Here is a 27,365-nt window from a genome sequence, read left to right on the forward strand (position 1 = left end):
TCTTCTTCATCCTCCACTTTAATATCAGTCAGATCTTCCCCCTGATTTGTCATCTGTAAAAATTCAGTACAAAATCTAACAGATCCACAGAAGAGGTGCCCACAATCTATGACCCCTCTATGCTCCATCTACCTGAGTATTCTCTAGGACCTTCTCCTCTGAACAGTCCTGGGAATACAGAGGACGGGGACATCTCTCTGGTAGATTTCTCCTCCTGGATCCATCTGTGGATACACAAGCACACAGTGACTGAATACATGGCCTCCTGTAAATCTGTCCATAGATCAGACTCTTCTCTCAGTTCTTTCAGGTTTAGTTATCAATGTTCTGCTCCTCACCACCAGTGCTAAAGTCCCAGAGCCGTGTAGACCATGATCTGAGGTGGTATATAATAAATTACACATATCATCTCATATGTATCTTGATCTATGATTAGGTAGATATACACTATATGGAGTAAAGTATTGGGCCGGATGTCTTAACCTTTGGATTCATGTTTTTCATTTAGTGCTATAACCCCAGATAATTAACATCCATACTCTAGCCATGCAGTCTACCATTACCACAGGTGTATAACATCCATCCTCTAGTCATGGAGTCTACCATTACCACAGGTGTATAACATCCAGCCTCTAGCCATGCAGTCTACTATTACCACAGTGTATCACATCCTGTGGGAGGAGATGTGTTTCTGCCTCTGTGCTGCACTGTGAGAGGATCGAGAGCCTGACATCGTGTGCTAGGAGATACGCTGCCTTTTCCCCAGGGGGTGGCGTGTTATCCAGGTAAGGAGATCCTGACTGCCGCTCGAGTTCCTGACTGCCGCTGTTTATATACACGTGCCGGCAGCCATATTCGAACCCCGCGTGCGGCAGGAAGACCCCTTGAAACTGGAGACTTACCTCCTGATTCTCCAGCATCAAGAAACAGCGGCAATGTGACATCGGCGGCCAGTGGAAAGCCTCAGAGAACCCCGCAGCGTGCGGCTGCAAAGCCGCAGGGAGCAGATGACAGCCCCGCTCAGATAGCGGGCAGGAAAGGAGCAGCAACCAGGAGCAGCAGAGATCCACTACAGGAATCCCTGTGTGACTCCAGCAATGCACCGGGTGGGGTCAGGAGAGGTCCTGGGAGGAAAACAAGCCTAGGATCCCCTCTGAGCTCCTCTTCAGAGCAGATAACTCTGCACCCGGGAAAGCTGGATGGAAAAGAAAGGCCCGCTGCTGAGCAGGCAGCGGGTGAACAGAGAGCAGAGCCGGCGGGTCAGGTTGCTGAACAAGCAGCCTGCAAAGTCTCTGGACCAAGGAAAGCTGCAGGAATGGAGCCTGGAACCCCAAAGGGTGAGGTATGTGAGGCTGGGAGTAGTGTTTCTGTGCCTCAGCCCAGAAGGGGGGCTTCAGGTGTAACTAGCAGTGACTTAGCTCCTAGTGTTGTTGCCGGTGTTTCTGGTTCTCCTGGTATCTCCTCTGGTGTACAAGCTGGAGAGGCCAGGAGACTGTTTAATTGGGGTGTCATGGGCCCCACTGAAACGCCGTCGTTATACTCATCAAGGATGGCGTATTTTTTTAACCAGTATGAGGAGGTAAAGAAGCAATTAAAATGACTTTAATTGGAGTATAAGAATGTGAAAGTTCAGGACATGTTACCAAGAAGTAAAAGAGCGGTCTTCTCCTCCAGGCTGGAGAAGCTGGAGGAGGAGATTGCAACTTTGGAGGAAAAGAGGGCCTCTATAGTGAAAAATGGAGGGCCGTTTATTGAAAAATTCAAAAATGACTCTCGGTTTGAAAGCATGTCTGGCTCCAGTCCGTTAGGGCTGCGGTCTGGAAGCCAGAGGAAGGTGAAGGAGTTGGCGGTGGAATCAGAGGTGGACTCATTACCGGGTGGCCAAGGGGACCCCTGTGAACCAGTTATGTCATCCTCTGGGGATGAAGGCAGGTCTGGGGGGAGACTAATGGTGGAGATCAGGCAGCTGGAATCCCCAGTGGGCAAATTGTATTTCGGTGACGAGGAGGTCCCAGGAGATGAGGTAGTAAGAGAAAAGAAAAAGAAGATCATAAAAAAAGAAGTATTACGTTTTGTGCCTTCTGAACCCATTGCTGAGCCCAGCCCAGTTCCTGTAGTGGAATCGGGCCAAACAGCACGGGAGAATGAATCTGAGATGGTGGCAGCAGGTGTCCCTCTTTCCTGCAGTGGAAAGGAGAACACAGGAGCAGACAGGGTTAAAACCCCTGACAGTGTTGCGGACAAGATGAAGGATGGAATGGCTGCGATGAGATTGTAAGCAAGGTAAAAGATGTTGCGAGTGGTAACTTAGGAGGAGACACAAATGAGAGTATGAATGAGAGCATGAATGAGAGTTTGAATGAGAACATTGTTACAAATAAGGATGTAAATAGTGAAATGAATGGCGAGGCAAATGAAGATATAACTGGCGAGAGTATGAATGAGGAATTGGTAGCTGCTTATGCAGCAGATACGGAAGTCGAGGAGGAAGAGGCTGACAGGAGGAGGCAGGTTGCAAGGGAAGCAGGGGATTGTGTAAGTCCAAATAGGAGATCATATGCTAGTGTGGCTGCAGGTGACTCTTTGCCCAGGGAATCAGGTAATGGTAACTTGCAACGGCGCCTCTTGGAGGCTTTGAGGAAGGGGAAAGAGACTTCCATGCAGGTGGAGGGTGAACCGGTTAACCTGTCTTTTTGGACAGAGAGACATGGTCTGAGAACCTTCCGAGAGGAAAGAGCGGGAGAGACCGTTTGGTCTCTCCCTACATCCAGGGGGACCCCTAGGAATGTGGCCCGTCTCTCTTGGAGGAGTGAAGAAGCAACGCCTTCTAGGATAGACGTTGTGGAGCTTCTCCTGGGATGGGCTTTGTGGCAAATGACATCTTTGCCCTAATCCATCCCTACGGCACCAAGAGTTTCGATGTTAGTTTTGTTAGACAAGAGGGGCTTGAGCTCTTTTGGTCTAAATATGAACTAGCAAAGAACACCCCGGCCTGGCGGGGATTTTCTGTCCAGGCTATAACCCGCCAGACGATAGTCAAGAAAGTGACAGTCTTAACCTGTAACAAATCACTTTCTAGCGTGGACATTATGACATGGCTCAGTCGTTATGGCAAGGTTGGACAATTCCCCGCCAAAGTTTTGGATGATCACGGCATATGGTCAGGTGCCTGGACCTTCAGCGTAAAGCTGAGGGCACAGGGCAACTCAGTTGCTCATATCCCCTCCTCTGCTTTCTTGGGTAGAGATAGAATTATGGTTTTCTATCAGGGACAGCCGAAGGTCTGCTATAGGTGTGGTAGTCCCACCCACTTTAGCGCACAATGCGACGTTCGCAAGTGTGCAAAGTGTGGGGACATTGGCCATCTTGCCGCATCCTGTAGGCGGATTCGGTGTAACCTGTGCGGGGACCTGGGTCATCCCTTCAGTCGTTGTCCGCTTGCCTTTTCCAACAAGGCTTAGGGCTGGGCCCGGACTCAAGCGGATCCTAGCTATGAAGCTGGGTCTGTTGTTGAAGAAAGGCTTGCTGCCGGGACTGGGCCGGTTGGTGAAGGGACGAGTGCCGGTGATACCAGCACTGGAAGAAGCAGACAGGGTACAGTTAAGAACTTAAGGCCTTCCAATATTAAACGGCAAGAAAAACGCTGTAGAGATAGGGAGCAGGTGGCAGCTGGTCCCTTAGTTGATCCTCTAGCAGGCCTTTTAGCTGGGGATCCAGGTTGTAGCGACCCAGGGTACAGCGATGAGGAGGGAGGACCTGGGGTTCAGCCTGAGGAAGCCAACCCCTCTGCTACATCCGCATCCTCGTACGGCGAAAGCATGGATGAGGATTACAGGATGTGGTTGAGGGATAGGAGGAACAAACGGAGCAGGAGGAAAAAGAAAGGAGAGGGTCGCAAGCCCTCTCTGGAGTGGGATTCATCTGTCCCACTCACCCTTGACCAGATGCCAGAGGAAGAATTAGTCGGGGCCCCTCCTGTGGATCTCTCCAACCGGTATCAGGTCCTTGACGAGGATCCCCCAACTCCAGTTGGGGAGGAGGAGGATGTGGTACCAGAGGGCGCAAAGGCCTCCTCGCAGGTTGCCGGGCCCTGCCCTCCTTCTTCTGGAGGGGGGCTAAGCCTGATTCCGTGGGCAAACAGAACGGTATGGATGTATCAGTGTGTCTGAAAAGGCAAAAGGAAAATGAAGGATCAGGAGATAATGATGAGGAGGCTGGTGGTGGAGGGGGGAAAAAGAAAGCTATCCAACTCGATCATGTATGATGGTGGAACTCACCCTGTTGACGCTAGCAAGTATTAATGTTGCTAGCATTAAGTCAGATGTGGCCCGTTTTATGGCCTTTGATTTTTTCAGCCGTATTGATGCTGATATTTAATTTTTGCAAGAGACCTGGTTAACAAGTGTTGAGTTGCTGGCAAAAGCCAACCAGGAATGGCGGCTCGGTCCGTCAATCTGGTCTCTTGCGGCCGAGCAATGTAGCGGGGTGGCGGTCCTTTTTAAAACCGCCGAAAGAGTAGAATGCAGGAGGATTATCGAGTTGGAAATGGGAAGGTGCCTGATTCTAGATATCCTCATGGGAAGACAAGAATTAAGATTAATCAACATCTATGGACCACAAAGTAGATGAGACCGTAAATGTCTTCTTATGAGGATTAAGCCTTTTCTTTTTACCAGCCGACAAGTGATCTTTGGAGGAGACTTTAACAATGTGACTAGAGCCTGTGATAGGGGGGTCTCCAGAGGTGGGCTGGATACTGATGGCGTCGTCTTGGTTAGAATAGTTGAGGAAGCTCGTCTGGTGGATGCTCATTTACGGCACAAACCAGATCACGTGGATTTCACCTTTCATCAGGGAAATCGTAGGTCTAGAATAGATAGGTTTTATTTGAAGGAGGAGGCTGTTTTTTCGGCTTTACAAGCTGAGGAAGTGGAATTCTCTGATCACTGTTTAATTAGTTTCTCTCTGAATTTTACAGAGACTCCCTGTATGGGAAAAGGAATATGGAAGTTTAATTAGTCTCTCCTGGAAGAAGCGATGGTAAGACAATCCTTTGAGGATTTCCTTCAGAGCCAGGAACCTTTGGTGGACATGTGCAACAGTAAGTCGGAGTGGTGGGAGATGTTTAAAAAAAGGACGGCAAGGTTTTACCAAAAGCTCTCTAACCTCAGGAGCTGGGACAGATACCGTCTGTACCAGGAACTGAGGAAGAAACTTGAAAGACTTGCGTCGACGGGAGATAGCCGTGAGGATATCTCTTGTGTAAAATCCTTGCTCAAGAGGTGTCAGTATGATAGGTACGTATGCCTCTTTAGTTGCCGGGGGGATTTCGGGAAATACCACTCGCCTGACCCTTACGGGAACTGTAAGATGGCAGTAAGAAGTAAACTAGTGATGGGCCTGATTGACAGTACAGGCTCCCTGAATAGGTCCAAATCAGGGATCCTGGAGGTTGTCAGGTCCTTCTACTCTCACCTCTTGGGTAGGAAAGAACTAAATCGGGACAGTCTTTCAGCTTTCTTGGCTGGGTCGATTCCCGGGGCAGGAATGGACCCCTCTCTTGATATTTTGACAGAACCCATCAGGGAAGAGGAAGTGAGACTGGCCATTGATGGGCTTAGGCCCAAAAAAATTGCCAGGTCCGGATGGCTTAACATCCGAGTGGTATAAGACCTTTAGGGAACAATTTGTTCCTCTCTTGACCGAGGTCTATAATAAGTGTCTTTCCTCGGGCACTCTGCCAAGGTCAATGGGAAAGTCCGCCCTGATTCTTCTGACAAAGGGTAGGGATCCATCCCGCATTGAGAATTGGAGACCCATATCGCTTCTCAATGTGGACAGAAATATTTTGGCAAAGATACTCTTCTGCAGACTGGCGAAATTTGCGCCGAAGCTCCTTTCGGGGTCCCAGCATTGTTCAGTTCCTGGGCGAAGCACTTTTAGCGCCGTTCTCAGTGTCCGGGAGGCCGCAGAACGGGGCAGGGTGGGTCTTTGGAAGGGGCTTTTGTTATCCCTGGATCAGGCTAAGGCTTTTGACCGAGTGAATCACGAATACCTGTGGTCTGTCCTCTTGCGGTATGGTCTACCCGGGAGGTTTGTAGATTGGCTAAAAACCTTGTACAAAGGGGCAGAGAGTTTCCCGTTGGTTAATGGTTGGCTGGGTCGTCCTTTTGAGGTGGCTTCCGGTGTCCGCCAGGGATGTTCTTTAAGCCCTCTGCTGTACATGTTTGCAATCGATCCTTTCATCAGAAGGGTAGATCGTGGACTGTTGGCGGGGATGGAGGATAGAACTGGTGGGGGGGGGGGGGCTATCTCTGAAGGTGGTAGCGTACGCTGATGATGTCTCTATTTTTACCTCTTCGGAAGAGGAGGTGGGATGGGTGATGTCGGAGGTGAATCGCTATTCGGAAGTTTCCGGGACAAATGTGAGACTCTCTGGCTGGGGGAAGGGGATCCTGTCTTCGATCTCCAGGGCACTCTTCCAGAACCCCAGAAATCAGTAAAGATCTTAGGCATCAACTTTGGCCAAGATGAGGATTATCATCAACAAAATTGGGAGGGTAGACTGAAAGATGTCGCCCAAAAGGTAGACCGCTGGAAGGGGTGGTATTTATCCCTCAGGAAAAGGGTTCACTTGTGCAAAGCTTACCTGATTCCTGTGCTTTTATATCTGAGCAGTGTCTGTGTCTTGCCGGGCTCTCTCTGGGCAACGGTCTACAGCCTCTTTTTCCAGATGTTATGGGGAAATAGGCTGAACCTAATCAGGAGAGAGGTGACTTACCGCACAAGGAGACTAGGCGGGTTGGATATGGTCAACCCAGTGGTATTTTTTAACAAATACCTTCTTGAAAATAAACATTGCAAACCTCTGGAAAGAGAGGGCTCCTTTGTGGGCAATTTCCTGTAGGGAATGGTTCCGGCCCTTCTTCCAGGAATGGGAGACAGGAGGGCGTGTGAAAGACCTGCGTGTGTCACATGGACATCTCCCGGCTTACGTTGCTCCGGTTCTCAAGATCATAAGGTGGTGGGGCCTGAAAAGGACTGAGATAGAGACCATGTCGAGGGGTTCACTTGACAGGGGGGTCCTGTCTTCTTTCTTACAGGCGCCGCTGGCCTTGAAGGATTGCCCAAGTCAGGATCTGGAGGGTGGGCTATTTTTGCCTAATTCAGAAAGGATCTCTAAGAAGGTTTGGGATGTGACTTGGCGCTGCTTTCATGGAAAGCTATATGTAAGGGTTAATATGAAGTGCAGGAACTCCGAGGAAAGGGGTTGTGTAATGACCGGCGTCACGCACAGGGAGGGAAAAGGGAAAGCCCTGCCCAAAGGAGAGGGAAAGGTGGTGACCCCTGACTCACCTTGCGGCTGGCACCTGACTGCCCTGACGTCCCTAGACGGGTTCCTCACCCGTGCGGCGATCACGTGCCTAAACCCTGGCTTTCCCTAAAATAAGCCCTAGATAGTGAACGGGCCGGTGGGATCGCTAGTCCGCACCACTGACACTAAGAGAAAAACACCAGGGAGAGGACAGACAATACAAACACATAAACCCAGGTGGGCGACCACAGCAGACCACAAAGGTCCAACAGGGATCCGGAGGGAAGCATTCTGGACCAACAACCAGAGAACGCAGCAACACAGCTCCAGTGGGTCAGTATCGAAGTCCAGGCAGGAAGCTCTATATCTGGCAACCAGAGAAGTGTGAGAGGGGAATATAAGGAGGTTGGGAGTGCTGGACAAGGAACAGCTGAGGAGAAGGAGCTACGGATCCCTGAGTGAGCCAAAAAGGGTTGCAAAGCAAACCCAGAAAGCTACCGATGAAAGAGATGACGAAAACCGTTCCTCTTCGGGAACCCCAGAAGACCCCCCCACCTCTTTGAAAGTACAGAATTGGGGATTAAAACCATATGCACCAAGAAATGGTGACTTGCCAGTGGATTCCTGACAACGATTATTTATGGCAAACTCAGCTAACGGTAAATATGATGACCACAACTCTTGGTTTTCAGACACAAAACATCTTAGATATGTCTCAAGGTTTCCTATAGAAATTCACGAAGCCCAAGAACCGTTGCAGTGCTTTGAGGTTCTCAGGAAGATCCCAATCTAAAATTGCCTGGATCTTCCTAGGATCCATACGGAAACCTGAAGCAGATAAAAAATAACCTAGGAATTGTATCTCCTGAACGGCGAAGACACATTTTTCAATTTTAGCATATCATTTATTTGTCCGTAGGACCTGCAGTACTTGTCTGACATGCTCCTCATGTGTTCTCAGATCAGACGAATAAATTAAAATATCATCTAGGTATATCACCACAAACCTGCCGATAAGATGACAAAAAATGTCATTAACGAAATGTTGAAAGACGGCAGGAGCATTGGTCAGACCGAAAGGCATAACTAGATTTTCATAATGCCCCTCAGGGGTGTTAAAAGCTGTCTTCCACTCATCCCCCTCCTTGATACGAATCAGATTGTAGGCCCCCCTAAGATCAAGTTTGGAGAACCACCTAGCACCCGCAATCTGGGTAAACAGGTCAGGAATGAGAGGAAGAGGGTATGGGTCTCGGATGGTTATCCGATTTAATTCGCGAAAATCTAGGCAAGGACGCAGGCCCCCATCTTTCTTTTTAACGAAGAAAAACCCTGCAGCCACGGGTGAAGAAGGGGGTCTGATGTGTCCCTTAGCCAAGCTCTCGGAGATATAATCTTTCATGGCTTGTCTCTCCGGACCCGAAAGATTATATAACCTGGTCTTGGGTAACTTTGCGCCGGGAATAAGGTTAACCGGGCAATCATAAGGACGATGGAGGTGGTAACTTCTGACAACCCTTTTCAGAAAAAACACCCTCAAAATCCGAAATAAATGTAGGTAGGGTAGTTATGGAGGCGACTAAGCAATTGCTATTTAAGCAATTTTCTCTGCAATGCTTACTCCACGCCGATATCTCCCTGGCCTGCCAATCCACCACTGGATTGTGCGATACCAACCAGGGAAGGCCCAGCACTACCGGAGTGGGAAGCCCCTCCAGAACATAACATGAAAGCATCTCGTTATGGTGGTCCCCTACCTGAAGGTGTAAGTTACGGACAATGTGGGTGAGGTTTCTCTGAGACAGAGGAGCAGAATCAATAGCGAATATGGGAATAGGTCTCTGTAGCGTACAGAGAGACAAACCCATAGTGCGGGCAAAATGGGCATCTATCAAATTTACTCCTGCTCCACTGTCTAGAAAAAAAGAAATAGTCTCCGTCTTAACACCAAAAACAATAACCGCTGGCAACACAAATTGCGATGTACGTATGGAGGAAACATATACCCCCCGGGTGACATCCTCCACACAGCCTGGGGTCAGTAGTTTTTCGACGGTCTTTTGTTTCTGAGGAAAGAAGGACAGACATTAATGAAATGACCCCTCTCCCCACAAAAAAAACAAACCCCACGCCTACGGCGAGCCTCAGGAGGACGGACCTGACGAGTAGTTCCTCCTAGCTGCATTGGCTCGTCTAAGTCCGTACAGACTGACTGCTGCTTGGGAGGGGTTACCAATTGCTCCGGTTTTTTCAACCTGTCCTTAAGGCGTCTATCTATTCGGATAGAAAGGGACATAACCGCATCAAGGGAAAAGGGGGTCTCATACAATGCAAGCGCATCCTTAACCCTTTCGGATAACCCAGAGCAGAACTGACTCCTGAGAGCCGGGTCGTTCCATTGGGTATCCGTAGCCCACCTACGGAAGTCAGAGCAATACTTCTCTACCAGCCGCTCTCCCTATAGGAGTCTCCGTAATCTTGATTCAGCCAGTGCGACTCGGTCAGGGTCGTCATATATGAGACCCAAGGCCCCGAAAAACTGACTGAAGAGCCTGGGAATCAGTGGGTAAAGAGAATGCCCAGGACTGCGGGTCCCCCTGCAGCAGGGAAATAACAACCCCCACCCGCTGATCTTCATTACCAGAGGAGTAAGGGCGCAGTTTAAAATATAATTTACAGGCCTCACGGAATGCCAAAAACTTGTCCCTTCCCCCAGAAAATCTGTCAGGGAGAGGAACCTTGGGTTCCGCAACAACCTGGTTACCAGTAGCAACCGCTGGGCTTGCGGTCAATTGTAATTGCTGCTGTTGCTGGAGGACCGACGCCTTCAATCCTGCCACCTCCAAAGACAGGCCATGAAATTGCTTGGACAGAGCAGCAATTGGATCCATACTGGATTTACCTACACAAAATAAGGGCCAGATATAATGTAATGACCGGCGTCACGCAAAGGGAGGGAAAGGGAAAGCCCTGCCCAAGGGAGAGGGAAAGGTGGTGACCCCTGACTCACCTTGCAGCTGGCACCTGACTGCCCTGACGTCCCTAGACGGGTTCCTCACCCGTGCGGCGATCACGTGCCTAAACCCTGGCTTTCCCTAAAATGAGCCCTAGATAGTGAACGGGCGGTGGGATCACTAGTCCGCACCACTGACACTAAGAGAAAAACACCAGGGAGAGGACAGACAATACGGACAAACACATAAACCCAGGTGGGCGACCACAGCAGTCCACAAAAGGTCCAACAGGGATCCGGAGGGTAACGTTCTGGACCAACAACCAGAGAACGCAGCAACACAGCTCCAGTGGGTCAGTATAGAAGTCCAGGCAGAAAGCTCTATATCTGGCAACCAGAGAAGTGTGAGAGGGGAATATAAGGAGGTTGGGAGTGCTGGACAAGGAACAGCTGAGGAGAAGGAGCTACGGATCCCTGAGTGAGCCAAAAAGGGTTGCAAAGCAAACCCAGAAAGCTACCATAAAGAAACAGCCCTATCTTACTACATAGAGCGCGCAGCCAACCGCTGCGACTTCCTGATCCCGGGTATAACGGAGTCAGGCGTGGGTCTTGACACCCTCGTGACAGGTTGTCGCCGGGAGGAGTGTGGGAGCGTGCTAGAAAACAAGGACCACTTCCTGCTTCACTGTCCCTTTAATATAGAGGTGTACAAAAGGGTGGGGGCTTCCATCGGTTGGCCCAGGCTGGCCGCCTTGTCTTATGCGGAATGGGCCTATGGCGCATTTAAAGACCTTGGTGGGAGGGACCGTCGCACTTTATTTTTAGTTAGTGCAGTGGTTAGGCATCACATCTGATGTGCAAGGTGTCTAAAATCCTCCCAGTGGAAACGGTACATAGGAACATTATGGGTGACCTGGTGAAGGTGCACTCTCTGGAGTATGAAAAGTTGGGGGACCCCAAGGCCTCTCGCCTGTGGAGGGGCTTTTGTTTTGGGGTTCCCTGACTGAGTAATACTCCTGGTCCTGGTGGTGGGCTGATCTAGAAGACACAGTTAGAGTTTTGTTTTGTATAAGAATAGGATGAAAAGGCTACGGGCTACTGAACCATAGCCGACAAGTTGTGGGAAGTGTTCGGTATTGTAGATTTTGGAAAGTAGTTAATTTGTACCGTATTATATCATATTATATTATGTTGTATTATATTAGTAGAGGTGTAGTGGGGCTTAGTTAGGTTGGGAGGGGGGGGGGGGTGATATGTATATATGTGTATATAAGGGGGGGGATATACAAACCGTATTCCAAAAAAGTTGGGACACTATACAAATTGTGAATAAAAACTGAATGCAATGATGTGGAGATGGCAAATGTCAGTATGTTATCTGTAATAGACCGTAGATGACAGATCAAACGTTTAATCCGAGTAAATGTATCATTTTAAAGGAAAATTACGTTGATTCAAATTTTCACGGTGTCAACAAATCCCCAAAAAGTTGGGACAAGTAGCAATAAGAGGCTGGAAAAAGTAAATTTGAGCATAACGAAGAGCTGGAAGACCAATTAACACTAATTAGGCCAATTGGCAACATGGTTGGGTATAAAAAGAGCTTCTCAGAGCGGCAGTGTCTCTCAGAAGCCAAGATGGGTAGAGGATCACCAATTCCCACAATGTTGCGCAGAAAGATAGTGGAGCAATATCAGAAAGGTGTTACCCAGCGAAAAATTGCAAAGACTTTGCATCTATCATCATCAACTGTGCATTACATCATCCGAAGATTCAGAGAATCTGGAACAATCTCTGTGCGTAAGGGTCAAGGCCGTAAAACCATACTGGACGCCCATGATCTCCGGGCCCTTAAACGACGCTGCACCACAAACAGGAATGCTACTGTAAAGGAAATCCCAGAATGGGCTCAGGAATACTTCCAGAAACCATTGTCAGTGAACACAATCCACCGTGCCATCCGCCGTTGCCAGCTGAAACTCTACAGTGCAAAGAAGAAGCCATTTCTAAGCAAGATCCACAAGCTCAGGCGTTTTCACTGGGCCAGGGATCATTTAAAATGGAGTGTGGCAAAATGGAAGACTGTTCTGTGGTCAGACGAGTCACGATTCGAAGTTCTTTTTGGAAATCTGGGACGCCATGTCATCCGGACCAAAGAGGACAAGGACAACCCAAGTTGTTATCAATGCTCAGTTCAGAAGCCTGCATCTCTGATGGTATGGGGTTGCATGAGTGCGTGTGGCATGGGCAGCTTGCATGTCTGGAAAGGCACCATCAATGCAGAAAAATATCTTCAGGTTCTAGAACAACATCTGCTCCCATCCAGACGTCATCTCTTTCAGGGAAGACCCTGCATTTTACAACAAGATAATGCCAGACCACATTCTGCATCAATCACAACATCATGGCTGCGTAGGAGAAGGATCCGGGTACTGAAATGGCCGGTCTGCAGTCCAGATCTGTCACCTATAGAGAGCATTTGGCGCATCATAAAGAGGAAGGTGCAACAAAGAAGGCCCAAGACGATGGAACAGTTAGAGGCCTGTATTAGACAAGAATGGGAGAGCATTCCTATTTCTAAACTTGAGAAACTGGTCTCCTCGGTCCCCAGACGTCTGTTGAGTGTTGTAAGAAGAAGGGGAGATGCCACACAGTGGTGAAAATGGCCTTGTCCCAACTTTTTGGGGATTTGTTGACACCATGAAATTCTGATTCAACATATTTTTCCCTTAAAATGGTACATTTTCTCAGTTTAAACATTTGTTCCGTGATTTATGTTCTATTCTGAATAAAATATTAGAAGTTGGCGCCTCCACATCATTGCATTCAGTTTTTATTCACGATTTGTATAGTGCCCCAACTTTTTTGGAATCCGGTTTGTGTATATATATATATATTTATTAATAAAAGGGAAAATATATAAAAAAAATATATATAAAAAAAAAAAAAAAATTGTGTGTGATACAAACTGGTCGACCCCAGTCCAACTGGGGATGAACTTACGGACTGACAGAGCTCAGGGTTTTCTTTTCCCTTTGCACTTTGAGGGGGATCAGTTTGTCTGTTTGCAGTGGGGGTTGGTGAAGGGTTTAATAGTTAGTATTTAAGTTAAGGTTTCTGCTTGTGTTTTGTCTATATATATTTGTTTTTATACGGCTGGCATATAATTATTGCATTTGTATATATGTTTTGCATAAATGGATTTTAGATGAGCATGAAAGCATTTTAATATGTAAATATGTAAAATAGGGGGTTTTGGGGTGGGAGACTGGTCGGGTAAGGGAATAGTATTTTTGCTAGGCTCTGTGTTATGTCACTTGTTTGGTTTATTGCTATGTTTGGATAAGTTTTCCATTATGTAAGTTATTTATTTATATTTTAATAAAAAACATCCATCCTCTAGCCTTACAGCCTACCATTACCACAGTGTATAACATCCATCCTCTAGCCATGCAGTCTGCCATTACCACAGTGTATAACATCCATCCTCTAGCCATGCGGTCTACCATTACCACAGTGTATAACATCCATCCTCTAGCCATGCAGTCTACCATTACCACAGTGTATAACATCCATCCTCTAGCCATGCAGTCTGCCATTACCACAGTGTATAACATCCATCCTCTAGCCATGCAGTCTACCATTACCACAGTGTATAACATCCAGCCCCTAGCCATGCAGTCTACCATTACCACAGTGTAGCCATGCAGTCCTGCCATTACCACAGTGTATAACATCGAACCCTTGACCATACAGTCTGCCTATACAGACATTTATTAAACTCTAAGGAGCACCCTGAATGACAGTGTGGTCCTGTAACAGGAACCACAGCTCACACAAGTCACTTTCTGAAATGTCTTCCCTCCTAAACATTCCACCTTCACCTGTGATCGGTATTAATTGGAAGGAACCACAGCAACCCAGCCCTAAAGAGGAGACTATGTGAAGTTACACAGTAGGGTCGCCAATTGCGAAGGTGCATAGTACATAATAGTCGCCAACGCTCTGCTGACTCCATAACTGCAGAGTCCAAACATCTGACATCAGCAAAAAAAGAAAAGAGCCAGGACATGGGCTGGTGCTCCTCCATTACATGTCACTGCACACACGTGTATACACTGCACATGACGGCTCTTACCCTGTGATATAAGAGGCTGGTGCTCCTCCATTACATGTCACTGCACACACGTGTATACACTGCACATGACGGCTCTTACCTTGTGATATAAGAGGCTGGTGCTCCTCCATTACATGTCACTGCACACACGTGTATACACTGCACATGACGGCTCTTACCCTGTGATATAAGAGGCTGGTGCTCCTCCACTACATGTCACTGCACACACGTGTATACACTGCACATGACGGCTCTTACCTTGTGATATAAGAGGCTGGTGCTCCTCCATTACATGTCACTGCACACACGTGTATACACTGCACATGACAGGTCTTACCTTGTGATATAAGAGGCTGGTGCTCCTCCATTACATGTCACTGCACACACGTGTATACACTGCACATGACGGCTCTTACCTTGTGATATAAGAGGCTGGTGCTCCTCCATTACATGTCACTGCACACACGTGTATACACTGCACATGACGGCTCTTACCCTGTGATATAAGAGGCTGGTGCTCCTCCACTACATGTCACTGCACACACGTGTATACACTGCACATGACGGCTCTTACCCTGTGATATAAGAGGCTGGTGCTCCTCCACTACATGTCACTGCACACACGTGTATACACTGCACATGACGGCTCTTACCTTGTGATATAAGAGGCTGGTGCTCCTCCATTACATGTCACTGCACACACGTGTATACACTGCACATGACAGGTCTTACCTTGTGATATAAGAGGCTGGTGCTCCTCCATTACATGTCACTGCACACACGTGTATACACTGCACATGACAGGTCTTACCTTGTGATATAAGAGGCTGGAGCTCCTCCATTACATGTCACTGCACACACGTGTATACACTGCACATGACGGGTCTTACCTTGTGATATAAGAGGCTGGTGCTCCTCCATTACATGTCACTGCACACACGTGTATACACTGCACATGACGGCTCTTACCCTGTGATATAAGAGGCTGGTGCTCCTCCACTACATGTCACTGCACACACGTGTATACACTGCACATGACGGCTCTTACCTTGTGATATAAGAGGCTGGTGCTCCTCCATTACATGTCACTGCACACACGTGTATACACTGCACATGACGGCTCTTACCTTGTGATATAAGAGGCTGGTGCTCCTCCATTACATGTCACTGCACACACGTGTATACACTGCACATGACGGGTCTTACCTTGTGATATAAGAGGCTGGTGCTCCTCCATTACATGTCACTGCACACACGTGTATACACTGCACATGACGGGTCTTACCTTGCGATATAAGAGGCTGGTGCTCCTCCATTACATGTCACTGCACACACGTGTATACACTGCACATGACGGCTCTTACCCTGTGATATAAGAGGCTGGTGCTCCTCCATTACATGTCACTGCACACACGTGTATACACTGCACATGACGGCTCTTACCTTGTGATATAAGAGGCTGGTGCTCCTCCATTACATGTCACTGCACACACGTGTATACACTGCACATGGCGGATCTTACCTTGTGATATAAGAGGCTGGTGCTCCTCCATTACATGTCACTGCACACACGTGTATACACTGCACATGACGGCTCTTACCTTGTGATATAAGAGGCTGGTGCTCCTCCATTACATGTCACTGCACACACGTGTATACACTGCACATGACGGCTCTTACCTTGTGATATAAGAGGCTGGTGCTCCTCCATTACATGTCACTGCACACACGTGTATACACTGCACATGACGGCTCTTACCTTGTGATATAAGAGGCTGGTGCTCCTCCATTACATGTCACTGCACACACGTGTATACACTGCACATGACGGCTCTTACCCTGTGATATAAGAGGCTGGTGCTCCTCCATTACATGTCACTGCACACACGTGTATACACTGCACATGACGGCTCTTACCTTGTGATATAAGAGGCTGGTGCTCCTCCATTACATGTCACTGCACACACGTGTATACACTGCACATGACGGCTCTTACCCTGTGATATAAGAGGCTGGTGCTCCTCCATTACATGTCACTGCACACACGTGTATACACTGCACATGACGGGTCTTACCTTGTGATATAAGAGGCTGGTGCTCCTCCATTACATGTCACTGCACACACGTGTATACACTGCACATGACGGCTCTTACCCTGTGATATAAGAGGCTGGTGCTCCTTCATTACATGTCACTGCACACACGGGTATACACTGCACATGATGGCTCTTACCTTGTGATATAAGAGGCTGGTGCTCCTCCATTACATGTCACTGCACACACGTGTATACACTGCACATGACGGCTCTTACCCTGTGATATAAGAGGCTGGTGCTCCTCCATTACATGTCACTGCACACACGTGTATACACTGCACATGACGGCTCTTACCCTGTGATATAAGAGGCTGGTGCTCCTCCATTACATGTCACTGCACACACGTGTATACACTGCACATGACGGCTCTTACCCTGTGATATAAGAGGCTGGTGCTCCTCCACTACATGTCACTGCACACACGTGTATACACTGCACATGACGGCTCTTACCTTGTGATATAAGAGGCTGGTGCTCCTCCATTACATGTCACTGCACACACGTGTATACACTGCACATGACGGCTCTTACCTTGTGATATAAGAGGCTGGTGCTCCTCCATTACATGTCACTGCACACACATGTATACACTGCACATGACGGGTCTTACCTTGTGATATAAGAGGCTGGTGCTCCTCCATTACATGTCACTGCACACACGTGTATACACTGCACATGACGGCTCTTACCCTGTGATATAAGAGGCTGGTGCTCCTCCACTACATGTCACTGCACACACGTGTATACACTGCACATGACGGCTCTTACCTTGTGATATAAGAGGCTGGTGCTCCTCCATTACATGTCACTGCACACACGTGTATACACTGCACATGACGGGTCTTACCTTGTGATATAAGAGGCTGGTGCTCCTCCTTTACATGTCACTGCACACACGTGTATACACTGCACATGACGGCTCTTACCCTGTGATATAAGAGGCTGGTGCTCCTCCACTACATGTCACTGCACACACGTGTATACACTGCACATGACGGCTCTTACCTTGTGATATAAGAGGCTGGTGCTCCTCCATTACATGTCACTGCACACACGTGTACACACTGCACATGACGGCTCTTACCTTGTGATATAAGAGGCTGGTGCTCCTCCATTACATGTCACTGCACACACGTGTATACACTGCACATGATGGGTCTTACCTTGTGATATAAGAGGCTGGTGCTCCTCCATTACATGTCACTGCACACACGTGTATACACTGCACATGACGGCTCTTACCCTGTGATATAAGAGGCTGGTGCTCCTCCATTACATGTCACTGCACACACGTGTATACACTGCACATGACGGCTCTTACCTTGTGATATAAGAGGCTGGTGCTCCTCCATTACATGTCACTGCACACACGTGTACACACTGCACATGACGGCTCTTACCTTGTGATATAAGAGGCTGGTGCTCCTCCATTACATGTCACTGCACACACGTGTATACACTGCACATGATGGGTCTTACCTTGTGATATAAGAGGCTGGTGCTCCTCCATTACATGTCACTGCACATGACGGCTCTTACCTTGTGATATAAGAGGCTGGTGCTCCTCCATTACATGTCACTGCACACACGTGTATACACTGCACATGACGGATCTTACCCTGTGATATAAGAGGCTGGTGCTCCTCCATTACATGTCACTGCACACACGTGTATACACTGCACATGACGGCTCTTACCCTGTGATATAAGAGGCTGGTGCTCCTCCATTACATGTCACTGCACACACGTGTATACACTGCACATGACGGCTCTTACCTTGTGATATAAGAGGCTGGTGCTCCTCCATTACATGTCACTGCACACACGTGTACACACTGCACATGACGGCTCTTACCTTGTGATATAAGAGGCTGGTGCTCCTCCATTACATGTCACTGCACACACGTGTATACACTGCACATGATGGGTCTTACCTTGTGATATAAGAGGCTGGTGCTCCTCCATTACATGTCACTGCACATGACGGCTCTTACCTTGTGATATAAGAGGCTGGTGCTCCTCCATTACATGTCACTGCACACACGTGTATACACTGCACATGACGGATCTTACCCTGTGATATAAGAGGCTGGTGCTCCTCCATTACATGTCACTGCACACACGTGTATACACTGCACATGACGGCTCTTACCCTGTGATATAAGAGGCTGGTGCTCCTCCATTACATGTCACTGCACACACGTGTATACACTGCACATGACGGCTCTTACCCTGTGATATAAGAGGCTGGTGTCCTCCATTACATGACACTGCACACATGTGTATACACTGCACATGACGGCTCTTACCCTGTGATATAAGAGGCTGGTGCTCCTCCATTACATGTCACTGCACACACGTGTACACACTGCACATGACGGCTCTTACCCTGTGATATAAGAGGCTGGTGCTCCTCCATCATGGCCTCCTTGTACAGGTCCTTGTGTCCTTCTATATACTCCCACTCCTCCATGGAGAAATAGACAGTGACGTCCTGACACCTTATAGGAACCTGACAACACAATGACACCGTCATCACCCAGACACCTCCAGTGCTGTTACTGGAGAATTTCCCAGCATTCCCAGCAGTGTCACCTCTCCAGTCAGCAGCTCCATCATCTTGTGGGTGAGCTCTAGGATCTTCTGCTCATGTATCAGGGGGTGAGGGGGAGGCTCTGTGATGGGGGGAGGGGTCCTGCTCCGCCCTCCTGACTCCTGGAGATGGATGATGGGAGTCACACAGTCCCCCGATGTCTTCTTCATTATTGTGTACTCCTGTGGATGGAGAGAGACACTTAGGGAATAAACCCTTCAGGGGCCATGTGCTCTCCTCCGGCCCTCTCCTCCTGGTACAACGTGCCTACTTACCTTCTCATGGCTCCTACAACATGACTATTGGTCACTGGTCACATGATACATCACTCACCATATTGGGGGCTGATCTTCAGGTTCTCCATCACCTGGAAGGTCTGGAGGCCGTTCTCCAGGACCCTGTCACTTCCTATGATGGATTCTCCTTCCCGATGTCTGATTTGTTACAGAATACAATAAAGAGGAGAGAAATCTAGAAAAGTTTACCTCTCCGCTCAGCAGGGAGATGATCTCCAAGGTGAGGTCTAATATTCTTCTGCTGATCTCCTTCCTGTCCATCCTTGGTGGTCGTTCAGGAGAAGAGGAGAGAACTGGAGGAGCTGGAGGCTTCTAGTACTGGAGGCGCCTTTATGAGAAGAGGAGAGGAAATCATCCAGGGGACAAGACCAGATGTCACCTCCAGAACCGCACTTCCTGAGCCTGGAGGGGCCCCGCTTCTCAGAGCCCCCACCACATGGATTCCAGGGGCCCCAACATGGAGATCTCTGGTGGCTCCACAGGAGCGAATGATGACAACCCCCACTATCCCCACTACTCACCAATAGATCCCCACACGCAATCTCCGATCCTCACAAGACCTCCTGCTCTCCTATTCTCTTATCACCTCTTCCCACAATCGCCTCCAAGATTTCTCCCGTGCATCCCCCACACATCTGGAACTCACCTACAGTGGAATCCTTCAAAAGAAACCTGAAAACCCACCTCTTCAGACAAGCCTACAACCCGTGACCCTGCTGCCTCTATACCGCCATGACCAGCTTCACCCTCTCCTACTGTGTCCTTCTCCCATACCATGTAGATTGTAACCCCTCGCGGGCAGGGCCCTCTCTCCTTCTGTACCAGTCTTTAACTCGTCTTGTTTATGATTAGTGCAATTGTCTGTATTATGTATGTGCACCGCTTATCATATGTACAGCGCTAGGGAATTAATGGCACTTTAATAATAAATGATGACAACCCCCACTATCCACACTACTCCTCCCCCATCATACTAAGCTGAGGAGCGGAGAAGGATTCCTTGTGTGCAATGGAGGAGAATCTCCAGAGGTGACATGTCTGAGCTCTCCACCACACTGTCTCCTCACAGCTCATCTTACCTGCAGGCTGGAGGAATGGCTGATACCAGAGAGAACAAGAGCCCTGACTACCGACCAGGACCTGCCCAGTATCTGCTGCACTGCCAGAGCTGAAGGACCTGGGGTGACGTCACCGTCATGTGATCAGGGGGCGTGGCTCAGCAGTGGAGAGGAGGTGGTGAAGGACCTGGGGTGATGTCATTGTCATGTGATCAAGGGGCGGGGCTCAGCAGTGGGGAACAGAAGAGGTGGTGAATGACCTGTGATGATGGCATCGTCATGTGACCGGTGCAGAGGGCGGAGCTCACTAGTGCAGAGGAGAAAAGGGGGGGGAGGACCTGTGATGATGGCATCGTCATGTGATCAGTGTAGAGGAGAACAGGTGGTGGAGAATCTGTGATGAGGTCACCGTTATGTGATCAGTGCATGAGGGGGTGGCCGGACTGGCCTAACGGGATACCGGGACAATTCCCGTTAGTCCGGTAGCCTTGCCTGCCGCACGGCTGGCTGTGCCGACAGCGAGGAGGCTTCTTGGCTGGTGCAGTATATTACACAGAGTGACTGACAGAGAGAGGAGCCCATCCCCCGGCCCCGCCCTCAACAGCAGGCTCCAGCGCGGACATTGCCCAGAGCCTGACTCCTCCCACACATGTGACTGGTCACATGATCATGGCATCACGGAAGGTCCTTTAGCCTGCTGCTTGTGCAGAGCTGTCACCCGGCTGTTCAGGGCTGTGTGTCAGGTACAGAGGCTGGTGATTTTCAATATCAATAGGAGAGCGATAGTTTCAGCAGTAAAGACTTTGCCTTCAGAGACCGTTATGTGCGCGGTTTATATGAGGGGACATTAATACAGTAATGCATCTTCTGCTGGCCTCCCTCATGGCCCTATGTGTCCTAGTAATTGAACACAACCACGTCAAGATGGTGAGCTAAACCCCTAGATCCAGTAACAATTCACACATCGTCAGAAGCTTGTACTAAAACTTAGCATTTAATGTTTGCCTATAAAATAATAGGCCCAAAAAGTTATTAAAAGTGTTGCATTGAATACAACTGAAGGACGGCGTGTGTGTGATACATTGCAGTGTGGCTGTAGGAGAGGGAGGGACCAGTAACGGGACAGAAACACAGACGGAAGGACACAGGGCCGGGTCTCGAGCCCTAGGTGTCCCTGAGTCTGTCTCTGTCCCCACGCTACCTTACATTCCCTAGAGTCTCCCTCCCTAGGTTTAGACTGCCCAGCGTCGTCCAGCAGGTGTGAACAGGTCCGATCACTCTGACACCACCGGTGGTCCAGAGACAACTGGCAAAGATGCAGTAAAGCTTGGCAATACAGTGTTCCTGCCCGACTCAATCAGGCCTTGATGATACAACACTAATATCACTCAATGATCAAAGGTCCTGGTTTTAACCCTTTTAGTTGTGATTAAACATGTCCCGCCGCGTTTCTTTGGTTTCCACCAATTCCTCAGGGGACTAAATTAAACATATATGACCACAAGATGACTGGTCAAAAATCCAATGTCTCCAATCGACACAGACAGATTGCCATCCAGGTTGCTATACAATGATCGGCCCAGATCCACTTTCCTTATGACCACCAGATGTCTAATCGCAGATATAATGTCAAGAAAGCCCAGTGCAGCTGTAGTCCGAGCCAGTATAGTCCAACCAGCCCGAATACACCTATGTTCAATGCACAGAAAGCTCATCTGGTGTTCAGTCCCTCACAGTGAAACAGACATTATGGTCAGGTTATGGCAATAAGAGGCGACCATTCAGAGGCACTGAGTCACCAATAATTTTACTTATCTGTTCAATGTTAGATGGTCATTGTCATGTTACATGATATTATTTTTTATTATGTACTGTCTCTTTAATGCCTATCTAGTTTGTCTCTTGTGGCATTCCTTAGTTTGCATGCTGCTCAGTCTCCTCCCCCTCTTTGCTGTATCAGCCATTTTAATGCTGTAATTCATCTGACCTGTGTCTATTCTCTATACCTGCATGGAAGAATCGTTCTTTTACCTGTTGTAACTTGCATTCTACGGATCATACGACGAATAAACATCGCCAGATCTTCTTTCATGTGAGTTGGGACTGAGTAAGCTATCTGGAAAGGTGATTTGGGATGAATAATCTCTTCAGGGCAATGAGCTCCATGTGCTACTGAAAACCACATTCATAGCCTTTGCAGCAGAACGTATCCAGCAGCCTGCACAGAGATAACTGCGTCACAGGACAGATCATAGTGAAGTGTAACTGTGTGTATTGCACGAGAATTCTGCATACAACCCCAGCACAGCTCGTTACAGCTCCTCACAGTATACAGACACTCTTCACTGCTACAGTCAAGCCTGTGTACTGCAGGCCATCATGAGTGGAAAGGGCTCAGTGTGTGATGAAACACCACAGCATGCTTCACACAGAGAAAGTCAGGATGAGGACCCAGAGTTCACTGCATCGACCAAACGCTCTGTGAAACCCACTTGGAAGGTTAAAGAGAACTATGAATCCATGAGAACTGAACTAGCAACCAGTTTGAAGCAGATTTGGGATAAAATCCTCACCCACATTGATGTGATTTCATGTCCCAGCCATGAGGTACTGCAACTAGAGGGCGCCATAAAGCATCTCTCTGCTTCATACGAACTGTACCAGACTACAAGCAACAAATATAAAACTATTCTGCAAAGCATCAACACTGAGGAGTCCTTAGAGCAACTTAACAATGCCCAGCTTCTTAATGAGGAAAGAGAAAGCTTTATCCAGCGAACTAAAGCAAAGGCAGAAGCAAAATTAATGCTGCCACGGGACACTGTATCTCACAAATCTGTATCCACCAGACGTTCTAAAGGTTCCTCTAGATCCCGAAGTTCAAAGCACTCAACGCTTAGTGAACAGCTAATGAATGCCCGCGCCGAAGCAGAGGCTATCAAGGTACGGGCCGCATATGCAAAAAAAAGAGCAGATATGGAGACCGAGGTTGCAGTAATGGAAGCCGAGGCAGCGCATCAAAAGGCAGCAATAGAAGCTCAAACGGCACGTCAAAGGGCAGCAATTGAAGCTTTAAAGGAACAGAGCAACTACGAGGCAGCTGCAGCAAAACTAAAGGTTTTGGAACAAGCTATCGGTGCAGATGAAAATGCTAGCGAAAGGGTCAGCGTCAAGGCAGATGTAGCAGATCCTTTTGAACGCACTAAGAACTATGTTCTAAACCACAGCAGTGAACACTCAATTACCTCCACGTTTCACGGCAACGCAAGGACTTCACCACATCATCAGGTAAAAGCCGTTCCAGCCACTTCCTACATGCAAACCCACCCCAGTGCAGCTCCCGACTGTCATGCTGATCCCGCATATGTCACAAAACGGCACACTAAGCCGCAAGCAAGTCGCCAGCCTCCTGCTAACAGTACTGTTCCAGACCTTCACCCAACAATTCAGCTGAATGCCCTTGCTGCACCATATCTTCCCACGTCTCTTTGCAACGATACCATAAACAATGCGATCCACAACAATCAACCAGCAACCTCCTATGTAAAGTCAGAGGCAACCGATACAACAGAGGTAGTAAAGTACTTACTTCGACATGAGCTCGCCAAGTCAGGCCTAGTAAACTTCGACGACCATCCTGAAAATTATAGAAGCTGGAAAGCCGCTTTCAAAACTACATTAGGCGGTATCGGTTTTACTGCCGATCGTGAGCTGGATCTGCTGATCGGGTTGCTTGGCCCACAGTCAACAGAACGTGTCAAGAGCCTCAGGTCAGTTTACATCGACAATCCAACTGCAGGTCTCACCGCAGCATGGGAGCGTCTAGAACAGACTTACGGTAGTCCTGAAGCCATAGAGAATGCATTGCTCAAACGATTGGAAAATTTCCCAAGGATATCTGGTAAGGACAATATAGAGTTCCAGAGACTCAGCGACCTTCTTCTCGAAGTCCAGCTTGCCAAAACTGACCCTAAGCTACCTGGCCTCAGTTACCTGGACACTGCTCGAGGAGTTAACCCTATCATTTGCAAGCTTCCGCATGGCCTACAAGAAAAGTGGATCCAAGTTGGGTCATCATACAAACGGGAAAACAAGGTTTCCTTTCCCCCGTTCTCCTACTTCTGCAATTTCGTCAGGAACATTGCTGACACCAAGAACGATCCTAGTTTTGCATTCAACGAGTTCAATACTCCCTCACCTAAAGGTGACAACCTACATACTAGCTACAGGAACCGCAGAGGTCCCGTGTCCGTTAGGAAGACAGACATTATTCCCACTCCCGCCCCAAACAAGAGCGGCAAGATCGAAAACCCAAACCGATTATGTCCCATCCACAAGAAGCCTCATCCCCTCAAAAAATGTATCGGTTTCAGAAAGAAGCCCCTACAAGAACGAAAGGAACTCCTAAAGACTTTTGGGGTATGTTATAGATGCTGTGCTTCCACCGATCACTTTGCCAAGGAATGTAAAACTCCTATCAAGTGCATAGAGTGCGGTTCCGAGGACCATGTGCAAGCACTCCATCCCCTTGAGTCCAATCCTTCACAACATGCAGACCTTCCTCCTGGGCAGAACCACAGCGGGAAGAGTACAGATCACGTACCTAATTCCACCATGGTATTTTCTTCGTGCACTGAAGTCTGTGGGGAAGACCACTGTGACAAATCTTGCGCTAAAATATGCCTAGTGAATATTCATCACAAGGATCAGCCAGAAAAGACTTTAAGGGTGTATGCTATCTTAGACGATCAAAGCAATCGATCGCTTGCACGATCCGAACTGTTCGATCTATTTTGCACAAAAGGAGAGGTTCACCCTTACACCTTAGGCACTTGTAGTGGAACTACAGAGGTTTTTGGAAGAAGGGCTCATGGATTTATTGTGTCCTCCCTAGAAAATAACCTACAATTACCCTTACCTACACTTGTAGAGTGTAACCAGATACCAGCCAACAAAGAAGAAATACCTACACCAGAAGTTGCCTTCTACCACCCTCATCTAAGGTCAATAGCCAGTGAAATCCCACCACTTGACAAAGATGCTAAAATCCTTCTTCTGCTGGGAAGAGATATTCTAAGGATCCACAAGGTACACAGGCAGGTCAGCGGACCTCCAGAGGCCCCATTCGCCCAGTACCTGGACTTAGGCTGGGTCATCATAGGCAACGTCTGTATAGGCAAAATGAAAAGGCCTACTAACATTTCTTCATTCAAGACAAATGTATTGCCAAATGGTCGTAATACTCACTTTGAGCCATGCCCACATCACTACTGGGTGAAGGAGAAGGTAACTAGCTGCAAGTTGCAACATCGCAACACAAACCTTTCCCCCACCTACGATGACAGCTTTGGTTCTACAGTCTTCAATGTAAGCAGTGAAGACGACAAGTTGGCTCCTTCGGCAGAAGACAAAGAATTCCTTAAAGTAATGGACAATGAGTTCTTTCAGGAAGATTCCAATAGCTGGGTAGCACCCCTACCCTTTCGCCTCCCGAGAGAGAAGCTACCAAACAATCTACATCAAGCAGTCAAAAGATTCTCCTCCTTAAAGCGTACCTTAAGCAGGAAGCCAGAGATGGAAAGACATTTTGTGGACTTCATACAGAATATCTTTGACAGGGGTCATGCCGAACCCGCACCCCCATTGAAAGAAGGAGAAGAATGCTGGTACCTCCCTTCCTTCGGTGTGTATCACCCACGAAAGCCAGACCAAATCAGAGTTGTCTTTGACTCCAGTGCCCAACATGAAGGCTTCTCACTTAACGACATGCTCCTCACAGGGCCTAACTTGAACAACAACCTCATTGGAGTCCTAATTCGCTTTCGTCAAGAACCTGTAGCGGTGATGGCCGACATTCAACAAATGTTCCACTGCTTCATCGTCAAGGAAGATAACAGGAATTACCTCAGGTTTCTATGGCACAAGGACAACGACATCAACAAAGAGGTAATTGATTACCGAATGAGGGTACATGTCTTTGGGAACAGCCCTTCCCCAGCTGTAGCAATCTATGGACTAAAAAAGACAGCTCAGCTTGGAGAAGCTGAGTATGGATCCGATGCTCGTCAATTTGTTGAAAGGAACTTTTACGTAGATGACGGGCTCAAATCCTTTCCTACTGCTAAAGAAGCAATTAATCTTCTTACCAGAACAAAAGAGATGCTAGCTGTAGCAAACTTGAGACTTCACAAAATTATATCTAACAGCCAAGAGCTAATGAATGCATTTCACCCTGAGGACTATGCTGCCAGTGTGAAAGACCTTGACCTTGGGTCAGACGCACCCCCTATGCAGAGAAGTCTAGGTCTGCTGTGGAACATCAAAGTAGACACATTCGCCTTCCAGGTGTCAACCTGTGACAAACCCTTCACCAAGAGAGGAGTCTTGTCCGTAGTGAACAGCATCTACGACCCACTGGGATTTATAGCCCCAGTCACCATCCAAGGTAAGATGTTATTAAGACAGCTTACTACTGATAACATAGATTGGGACACTCCGTTACCTATTGAGAAACAACGAAGATGGGAGAAATGGAGAGGTTCTCTGAAGACATTAGAACAGCTCCAAATTCCACGTTGCTATGCCCCAGTCTCCATCTCAGCCGCTGTCCAGAGGGAAATCCATATTTTCTCTGATGCATCAGTTGAAGCTATAGCTGCAGTGGCCTATTTGAAGACCTCAGGAGTTAATGGAGACATACACTGCAACTTTGTTCTAGGCAAGACAAAGCTAACACCAAAACCCGCACATACCATACCCAGACTTGAACTTTGTGCAGCTGTGCTAGCAGTGGAAATAGCTGAAGTCATAAAGAGTGAAATGGACATTAACATTGATTCCTTCACATTTTACACAGACAGCAAGATAGTGCTTGGTTACATTTACAACCAAACTAAACAATTTTACGTGTACGTCAGCAATAGAGTAGAACGTATC

The 27,365-nt window shown here is 48.1% G+C and overlaps 1 long non-coding RNA gene across 1 annotated transcript; it reads right to left on the reverse strand.

Moving 5' to 3' along the window:
- LOC122925004 lies at window positions 1–18,934 on the reverse strand. Its single transcript, XR_006387474.1, has 3 exons — window positions 18,871–18,934; window positions 133–224; window positions 1–53 (listed from the first exon to the last, which is right to left on the reverse strand). It is a non-coding gene; the product is annotated as an uncharacterized LOC122925004 (long non-coding RNA).
- Window positions 18,935–27,365: the final 8,431 nt, after the last annotated feature.

The sequence above is a fragment of the Bufo gargarizans genome, chromosome 1 (assembly GCF_014858855.1).
Source record: "Bufo gargarizans isolate SCDJY-AF-19 chromosome 1, ASM1485885v1, whole genome shotgun sequence".
Classification (NCBI taxonomy): Eukaryota; Metazoa; Chordata; class Amphibia; order Anura; family Bufonidae; genus Bufo; species Bufo gargarizans.